Source organism: Penaeus japonicus, unplaced genomic scaffold, assembly GCF_977035675.1.
Source record: "Penaeus japonicus unplaced genomic scaffold, GWHDUDI00000001_assembly GWHDUDI00000034, whole genome shotgun sequence".
Taxonomy (NCBI): Eukaryota; Metazoa; Arthropoda; class Malacostraca; order Decapoda; family Penaeidae; genus Penaeus; species Penaeus japonicus.
In genome coordinates, this window is record NW_028234436.1 from 3,036,075 (window position 1) to 3,045,167 (window position 9,093).

Genomic DNA, 9,093 nt, shown 5'->3' on the forward strand with positions numbered 1-9,093 from the left:
CCGAAACATGTTAACTTTGGAACGGTTGGTAAACCTGAAGCAGCTGACACAAACGTGCCACGCTTTTGCGTCCTAGATTACCGCATTCGGGACATGAATACGACATGGACACATGAACATGACATGGCGACGACACGCAGAAAACGTCCTAGAATACGGCTGTATATTAAAAGTTAATGTAATATAGGTGCTGATATTTTGAGTCGAACTGCTCTCCAGTAAAACTAATTTCCAAAAATCCCTGATTTTAGTCAAATTGGGGGCTTTATACAGAGTTGATTTATTTTCAGTGTATGGCACTAATTTAGTATATATACGTGACAAAGTTTCAATGAGTGCGTGTTCCTATGAATCTTGTGGTTTAGCTTTGGAGCTTCAAAGCGAGGTTAGCTGGCTAGCCGCTCAAGCTCTAACCACCTCACCTCCTATGACTGTAATTATAGCAAACACCTGTCAACACCTGCAAGTGATTGCCGACTCCGACATTTCGATCACTGTGGTAGTTGAGTGGCTGTTTTTGTGTTTTGTGTTATTTTTGTGCTATTGAGAATGCTGTTTATTGTAAGAGGGCCTGCCCATATATACTCCTCGATACGGCTGAGAACTCATGGAATTTTGTGCTGTCCACAGAAGCGCCCTTTCGCCACTCTCCTTGAAATTCTACCTCGGTTGTGTATTGCATATTATGTTCTTATGTTATAGTGTGTCACAGGTCCGTTTTCTCCGTGGAGAGAGAAGACAGGACCGTACAGCCAGGTCAAACAGAAAGAGCACCAGAACAGAACATGCGGTTTATTACAAGGAAAGACATACACACATACAGGACACAATCGCAAAGAGAACAGTCACAGACACATTACCAGGGTAGGAAAAGGTGAGGAAGTCGAGGTCACATGGTGGAAAGGAGACGGTTGGTTACACGGAAGTCGGGTCGCTGAGTCAACTGGGACAACAAATAACAAACAGGAACTCCCACCGAAGTGGAAGGGGACAGATAAGTTAGACGAAGAGTTGGGGTGAAGAAAAACAGTCAGGAAAATGAAGGAAAGTCGTAGTTATAGTAGTTATAGTAGTGGGAGAACGAAACTCCCTGTCTGACTTTTTAAATCAATCTTGAGGTGTCATATCCACTCAAAACCTTCAGGGAGGCCTGCCAGGTCGGAAGGGGAAAAGTCTTGGTTGATTGTAGCTCTTCTTCTTGTTATCTGTAGGGTGAGTAAGTTGAATAGGGTTGGGAGGAAGGGGTCTGACTTGGGGTTGTGTTAGGGATAAGGATTCTTTATTTATTTATTAAATTATAACCAATGCCAGTCTCAGCAACATCTTGTTTGGAAGATTTTGCAGGATTGTTTTGTTGATCCTGCTTTTGCCTGGAGCAGTTCTATTCTTGAAACTCTGAATAGTTCTTATGACATCTGTGGGGTTGATCTTGGTCATTAGTGGATCTGTGGGGTCCAGTCTAGTGAAGTCAGAAGCAGCTTTTGGATATAGGAGGTGGATGTGCCTTCCTATTTCCTCTATGATGGTCTCCTCGAAATCACTGTCAAAGTTTTCTTCTTCTTCGGTAATTCGAAAACAATTTCTCCAGTAATTTCTGAACAGGATTTCTTGTTCTTCTTCTTCATGAATCTTCTGATCCTGTTCGTTGAGGAGGTAGCTACTACTGTTTCCACTTCTTCCCATCAGTTTCTTTATTCCTGACCAGAAGGACTGTGGATCTTTTCGGTCCCATTCCACTTTTCGAACAAGCTCTTCCCACTTGTCATTTGTTGCTCTCCTCCACTGGTTAGAGAGTTCTCTTTGCAAGCTTCTGTATCTTGCTCTCAGGTCTTGTGTCCATCCATGAATCCCTGCATAGTGCTGCAGGTGATTCGACTGTATATTTAGCAGTCTTACTTTAGCTGTTAGCCTTGGATGGGGGATAGTCCTGTGGTTGCTCTTGGGTACATGATGAGCAAGTGCAGCTTCATCATTCAACACTTTTCGACTTCCTCGTCAATCTCTTCCAGTGTTGCAGTCCTCAAGTTGGCTGCAGGCTTGGACTGGAGCTCATCCTTGAATCCTCCCCAGTTAGCCATTCTAAAGTTGAATCTGCTAGAGTTTAGGCTTTTCAGTATTGGATTGGATGATATCTTGAGGATGATGGGCAGGTGGTCACTGGTGCTTGCAGGGCCCGGTTCCATGATCACGTTGTGATGGGCTTGGTTATTGCACAGTGCAATATCTGGTGTGGTTGCTGTATTCCCTGTGATGTAAGTAGGGAAGTCTGGTCCCATGTGGATTAGATCTCCATCAGCAACCATTCTAGCAATAGCATTGCCAACCTGGTTGCCTGCTCTATTGTTTAGCATTGGATGGTTGGCATTGAGGTCTCCCACTATGTATGTGGGTAATCTTCGTCGAAGTAGACTGTACAAGTCTTGCAGTGGAACAATTGCCCTTGGAGGCAGATACATTGTAGCCACTACTATTGGACCTCTGGTCTCTATCTCCATTGCCAGCATTTCATCAAAATCGTCGAGAATCTTATGTTTGATTTCTCTTTGGACTGCTATTGCTATGCCATCACTTGCTTCTCCAGTCCTGTTCCTCTGATAACATAAGTAGGGGAACAGTTTCAGCCTGTCTGTGTCCTTCAAACCATGGCTGTTTATCAGGACTATATCTGCATTTAGGGCTCTATACATGCCCGACAGTTCGTTCCTACGAACCATAGTCCACTTGAGGACGTTCTGCTGAACTACAGTGATTGTGTGATTCACTTAGATTTGGCTGCAGGTCCATCTTCATGCCTCTCTTGGGACTCATCATAGCCATTCCTCCTCTTCCTGTAGGTCTCAGGGTCGAGGTAGGTGATAGCCACACCAACGAGATTTAGGGAGGCTGCCCTAATTCTCCTATCGATGATACTGGCACATTCATCAGATTTCAGCCTCTGATTATTGTAGGAGTATTTCATCCTGCCATTTTTTATGTATTCTGCAACATCATCATCAATATTGCCGTTTGTAACGGTTTTCTCGGCAGTGTACAGGATGACTCCTACAGCTTTGCCCTTTGCTTCCTTGGCCTTCTTCACATTCTTGCACCTGTGTGGGGATGGCACCCTCACATACTGGGGTACTGGTGCAGTGGGCTCTTCCAGTGGCGGCATTTCTTCTTCAAGAACTGGCAGTTCTAGCATTTCTTCTTCTTCAGGTGCTTCTGTGGGGGTTTCTGTAGGGAGCATAACCCTCAGGATGCCTGCCGAATTTACATCATTTGGAAGGTCCATCTCAGGGAGGTTATTTCGCTTCAAGGCTAGCTTTGCTTGTTCTGCAAAGCAGCCTGGTTGTGCAACGTTGGCCAGGTGGGCATGCATCAAGGCAATCAGGGTCTTGACAGCCAGGTTGTTGGGCAGCTGCATGATGAGTGGCTGCGTCTCTTTAATCGCCGTTTTGGTAATTTCGGCTGTGGCTTTGGCTGTCTTTTCGATCGTTTTCTCGACCTTAGCTGTAGCCTTTGCAGTGTTCTTGACTACTTCACTCAGTAGTCTGGACTCTTTCTGGGTTTGGATCTCTTGCTTCTTTTCTACTGCCTTTGTGATCTCTTTCCTTCTAATAGGGCAGCTTCCAGAGAGAGTCCTGTGTTCGCCTCCACAGTTTAGGCATTTTTTTGTGGTGTTCTTACATGTCGTGAACCTGTGTCCGGTCTGACCACATTCACTGCATTTTTCAGCATTCTTCTTGGTACATTTACCCTTTGTATGGCCATATTCGTAGCAATTCATACACTGAATTACTCGAGTGAATCGTTCCTCTTCGATATGGGCCGGGTTTATACTGTAATTGTATAGGATCAGTCCTTGTTCTTTGATCTTTTTGGCAGTCTGTATATCATGGAATCGAATCTTAACAATTCCATGTTGTGGCATTTGATGGACTTCATCGATTTGCTGGCTGAGTTGTCTTACCAGTTCCTCTTTGATCTCTTCATTAGAGTGCCAAACATCAGAGAGTTCAGTTCCTGTTTTCGAGTTAAAGTTGGAATGCCATCGAGGTTTACTTTAATCTTGGTGGTCGAAGCCATGGTTCCCAACGCATAGCTCGATCCTACCACTGCAAAAAGTCCAACAACAACTTTCTCATCAGATCCATCCATCTTTTTTACTCAGATCGAACAGACAGCAGCACTTTTAGAGATACAAGGCAGACAGCAGCAGCAGCTCACCTGAACTTCCCGCGACGCTCGCGGAATCAGGTCATGCAAAGGGTGTTACCATTACGCCCACCTCACCTGTCGCACCTGCCTCCTTTACCTGAGAGACACCTGCAGCTGGAAGCAGCCACTCATGCCAAGTGAGTGACTGTAACAACCATCACCTGGCGATCTCACCTCACCTGTGCAGCTGATAAGCAGTCTTACCTTTGCTGATTATAGGTTATCACCATAACCAACCAGAGATTTGTTGACAAACTTACTATACAGAGAGCTCCGCCAGGTAACCGTGGTTTGCCGCGGCCCTGGCCAGGCCTTCTCTGGTAGTAAGTGCCCCTCAGCCTGAACACTACTCTGGCAATTTGTATCTCCCTTCCTCGGCGCCTGTCAGCTTACCGTTGACAAGGGATACAAATTATCAGTGCTGACTTTTTGTTCGCCCTTTTTCTCCTGCTCTCTGCTTCTGCTTCCTGGCACTTGAAAGGACCTGCGGGGGTGACCTCCCTCGTATTCGTCCGGACAAGGAGCGCAGCCCCAGTCCCCCTTGTAGCAGGTTCGGGACCAGGGAGCGCCTCCACGTGCTAAACCACGATTCCCCTGGCACGTGACGGAGCTGCGCCAACTCCGCCAGGCAGGAGGGTGGGTGTAGGAGTAGGGACTTGGGAGATCTGTATAAATCTCCAAACTCAGTGAGTAGAATAGGGATAGGTCCACTCTGGGGTTCCCTGGTATTTGTCGATCGACACCCCCACGACTGGCACATATCAAGCTTGTGCTGGGGGGGTATGTAATCGTCCGTATTATAGACGCAAAGGACAGCTACATCGTCTTAGCCGAACAGGAGGAAGATGTAGACAAGTTCTTCGTGGCAAGAAATAAAGATGCTCTCTCCCAACATGGCTTCACTCCAGTTCTCTCACCCGAAAAAAGAGCCAGAATGACAGTGGTGCTCAAAGGACTCGACAACTCAATCATCGAATCGAGCACAGATTACATCAAAGCCGAGATAGAGAAATCGGCCCCATTCGCGGTGATAGATGATATATATATCTCATGGAAAGGGCCAAAATGATAAAGGTTCGCCTCGCCAATATGCAAATGGCCACCAAACTCAAAGACAAAGGTGTGAAGATTAATTGCTTCTCCATCCCATCCTGGCAAATACAAATGGAAAAATTCACACCCATCATCCAATGCATGTCTTGCTACGCTTATAGCCACGCTAAATATCAATGCCCAAATAACACGAAAATCGTATGCTCTGAATGTGCACAAGAAGGTCACAGGTTTGACTCGTGCCCTAACAAAGCCAACCCCAAGTGCATAAATTGCCAGGGTAACCACCGCGCCCTCTCAGGGGTATGCCCAATCCGAAAAGCAGCCATAAAAGCTGAAGAAAAAAACAAAGAAAAAACAGAAATAGAGAAGGAAACGAAAACCTACCGAGATGTGGCAAAACACACCGTCTCCGAAACTCTAGATGTAGTCAAGGAAGCTACCCAGATGAACATCCTCCAGCTTTCTGACTCCCTATCAACTCAGATCCTCACCATCCTCCTACATGCCCATCTCCTAAACCTCGGCACCCCCGGGTGTTTCGAGGCTGAACTAAAGAAAGGCCTTGAGCGAGCTGGACTTCCTCCCGTTAATCTTGGCAATGATGTTGACTCACATAAGATCTTCCGAGTAATTCCTGCAGCAAGAAACACTCAGACAGGAGAGCGAGACCAATCATGCCAAAAGAGAAACGACACAAATACCAAGCTACCACCTGCACAAACTGCAGGCCCTACCACTCAGCCACAAGAAGCCGAGAGACAGCCACAGAGCACAAAAACACGCACCTTGATAGCAGGAGCATCCTCACAGGAGAGCCTCGCCAGCAGCACCACATCACACCAAAGGGCGCTCGATACCCAGATTGATATCGTCGGTACACAGGGGATCGAGATGGAGGAGGAGGAGCTTGTGATCGACGAATCCGCACCAGGACCCAGTCACTGTGTGGCACAAGCAGTGCCGACATATCACTCAGCTTCTCAAAAAACAGATTACAAGAAGCTGGACGACGGCACCCCAATCGATCCCAAAGTACTGGGCTTACGTCTTCATGCAGAAGACCCAAAGAAATATAATAATAAAAGCAGGAAACACATAGGAGAAGAAATAAAAAAGGGAGCCATCAAATATACTTTCAATAACCCTATGTTCCAAACAGCAAACTTCGAAACAAAAATACTAAAACATTTAAAACAAGGTGAAATCGAACTAAATTTCAAACTGATTGAAGAAGCCAAAAACCTTAAAAAGATCAGGAATGGGTATGAGGAAACAAAAGAAAGGCCAGAGGATAAAAAGAAAACTAATTAAAATGACAAGGCTTAATATCCTGCAACACAATGTACGACATTGGAGTACCGAAAGATCGAGAGAGTTGGCTAATGCCTATCGGGAGATTGACCCGGACATCATCCTTATTAACAGCCACGGCAAAAAGAGACGGAGGGACTCAAACTCTACCAATACAATACGTATAATTCCAATAAATCCGGAGAACTGAACGATGGAGTAGCCATAGCTATCAAACAAGGCATAAAACATCGTATCATTGACGATTTCCAATCAGAGATGCTGGCAATCCAGATAGATACTGCAGAGGGGCCTATCATCATAGCCACCTCGTATCTACCACCAAGAAGGCCCTTCCTACCATATCCTGATTTCTTGCGTCTACTATGAATCGATAAACCTGTTTATCTCTTGGGAGACTTAAATGCCAGACACCGAATCCTCGGACATAATAACAACAATGAGGTGGGCTCCAGACTGGCAGAATTCATAAACAATGGGCAAGCAATTATCCTTGGTCCACATTTTGCAACTTTTATCACGCAAAATGCAGCTTCCACCCCTGACCTTGTCATTGCCAACAAACACGGTCATCTTAATGCTTACCTAAAACAAGGTCCACTAACAACAAGTGACCATCTGCCGATTCATGTCATCCTCTCTACATCGCCCATCATGGTCCCTACGCAACCACGATATAAATACAAAAATACTAAATAACTCCCCGAGAACCAACCTCGAACATCAACACCACTCTGCATTAGACACCGAAGCAGAAAATTGGCTAAAAGAAATTAAAGAGGCAAAAGAACAAAGCATTCCAAAAACAACCTTTCGTACCATCATCCACCACAAAACAAATGGAGATCTCAACCAAAGGAAAGCCATTTACGAAAACCTAAAAACTCAAGCTGAAAGAACAGGATGTACCACAGAACTAAGGAACCAATATAGGCAACTCCAAATTGAAATCCGAGAAATTGCCAAATCTATCTGACAGCAAACTTGGGACCAATTAACCACGGAAGTCTCCAATAACACGAATGATCCGGCAACCTTTTGGCGGAAGATTCACCAAATGAGAGGAAATAACAATTCATTCTCCCCTTACATCCTGGATGCAAATAACAGGAAAATATTTGATACAGAGGGCAAAGAAAAGATCTTAAACAGATACTGGAGCAAAATTTTTAACATCTCGGAAGAGGAGAATTTAATGTTCAACCAACAACACGAGCAGGTGGTCCTAAGAGATCTCCAACTGTTCCCAAATAAGACCAACCCAGATGATCGAATAGATCTCAGTAAGCTCTCCAACGAAAACCACCTAATTGCAGAAATAACGGTGGAGGAAATTAAAACAACCATTAAAAAGATGAAAAACAAAGCTGCAGGAAAAAGCCAAATAAATAAGACTGATCTCATTAACATTCCTGAGAACTCTCTCATTAAACTTAAAAATATATTCAATGCCTCACTAGCCGCCGGGTACTTTCCAAAACCCTTTAAAGTTGCCATCATCACTCTTATTCCTAAGTCTGGCAAGCCACCAAACAGACCTGAAAACTTCCGTCCGATTTCTCTCCTCGAAATTCCAGGCAAGATATTTGAAAAATTCATTAACACCCGACTAATGAGCCATCTTGACGACCGCAATATATTAAACGAAAACCAATACGGTTTCAGAAGAGGAAAGGGGACCACAAGTGCAATAGCCATTGCATATGAAAATATAGCCAATGCAGTTGCCCTCAAAAAACAATGTCACGTCATCCTCAGAGACGTATCCAAAGCCTTTGACAAGGATTGGCACCAAGGATTACGTCATAGATTAATAGACGCACAAATGCCCGACCCACTCACGAAATTACTAAGTAGCTTTCTGAAAGACCGTAAAGGTCACATCAAGATCGATAGCATCCTTGGCAACGAGATCGACCTCAAAAGCGGTGTCCCACAAGGAAGCGTCATCTCGCCCACACTCTACATTATGTATACCTCTCCTTTGCCTCCACCAACACTCCACCATACGTACATTGCCTATACAGACGATATAACCCAAATAATAACACATCCGAGCAAATCGAAAATAATCATTGCCCTCCAAACCCATAATGCTATAGCCTCAATTAACAAATTCGAAAATGATTGGAAAATCAAAACAAATAAACAAAAATTTCAAATGATATCGGCTGCCAAGCTTGCACCACTACCAATCTTAACTGACAACAACGAGATTCCTTTCAGCCAAAACGGCAAGTTACTCGGCCTCCAAATAGGCTGCAGAGGATTCGCTCCTCACGTCAAAGAGAGAACAAGACTCGCAAACAAACAGCTCACCATGTGTAAGAGATTCTCGGCTTGTACTGAAAAAACAAAACTTCATCTATACAAAGCCTTAATTAGACCTATTTTGGAATACCCACCAGTACCGCTAAACACCATCTCCAAATCGCTCATGTTAAAAATACAGGCGGTACAGAACAAAGCATTGATCTGGGCATCAGGTGCCCGTTACCCAAACATACCCTCGGCAATACAGCTACA